The sequence below is a fragment of the Charadrius vociferus genome, unplaced genomic scaffold, assembly GCF_000708025.1.
Source record: "Charadrius vociferus isolate BGI_N301 unplaced genomic scaffold, ASM70802v2 scaffold698, whole genome shotgun sequence".
Taxonomy (NCBI): Eukaryota; Metazoa; Chordata; class Aves; order Charadriiformes; family Charadriidae; genus Charadrius; species Charadrius vociferus.
The window spans coordinates 234,028-234,945 of NW_009649598.1; positions in this window are offsets into that span (position 1 = coordinate 234,028).

Consider the following 918-nt stretch of genomic DNA (forward strand, 5'->3'; position numbering starts at 1 on the left):
GCTCTTTCAGATGGAGCACATCTATGGGAGGATAGAGAGCAACTTTCCATTCCTTTTTACCTGGATTATTTCTGGCTTTATCTCATGGCGACTCAATAGCAGGGATTAGGTTCTAGGAGTAGAGCCTCATGGGACGGGGTTATAATTAAGCCTGGATTTAATTTAACAAAACAAACCCCAAACAGACGAGCCTTTGGAAACACAGGCACCCACGGGTTTTCCTATTAAAGGCAGGTGAGGCTGGCAATTAGATACTTATGTGGCACAGGAAACAGATAAAAAAGGAATGATACCCATCACAAATGAGTCAAGCAAGCGATGTAAACAGAGGGCGGTTTGATGGGGATTAGGTATTAAATTAATAGATCGCTATGACAGAGAGCTGTCTCATTTCCGGGGAAAGGGATCCGAGATCTCTATAAAACTGCTCCTGTCTTGGGTATCTTCATTCCCTGCCCTTGCTTTCCTCTCAACCTCAGGTAAGTCTGGCAGGACGGATGGACTTTCCTTCTGCGGGGACTCATTTCCCGGCCAAGGGGTGCGGAGCACGGGTTTAATGCAAACCCAGCTGCTGGGATGCGGGGATGCTCGCAGGGCGGCGGGATGCTCGGAAGGAGGTTGGGACGTGCTGTGCTGCTACACCCGGATGATGAAATCCTCCCTCGGTGGATGCAGGGCACTGCTCCAGACCTCGGGGGTCTCCCAGGACCCTGCACGGCAGTGCTGGGGGTGGGATCGCAAACGGGGCAGGCACAGGGACCCCAAGGCCGGGGCGGTGGGGCAATTGGGGTGGTGGGATGTGCAGCAGCCCCTGACAGCTCCTCTCTCCCCACAGGTCACCCCGAAACACCACCATGTGCTCACGCCAGGACAAGGATCAGTGCCACAGGCAGGAGCGATACACCCGCCCGAGCAGCG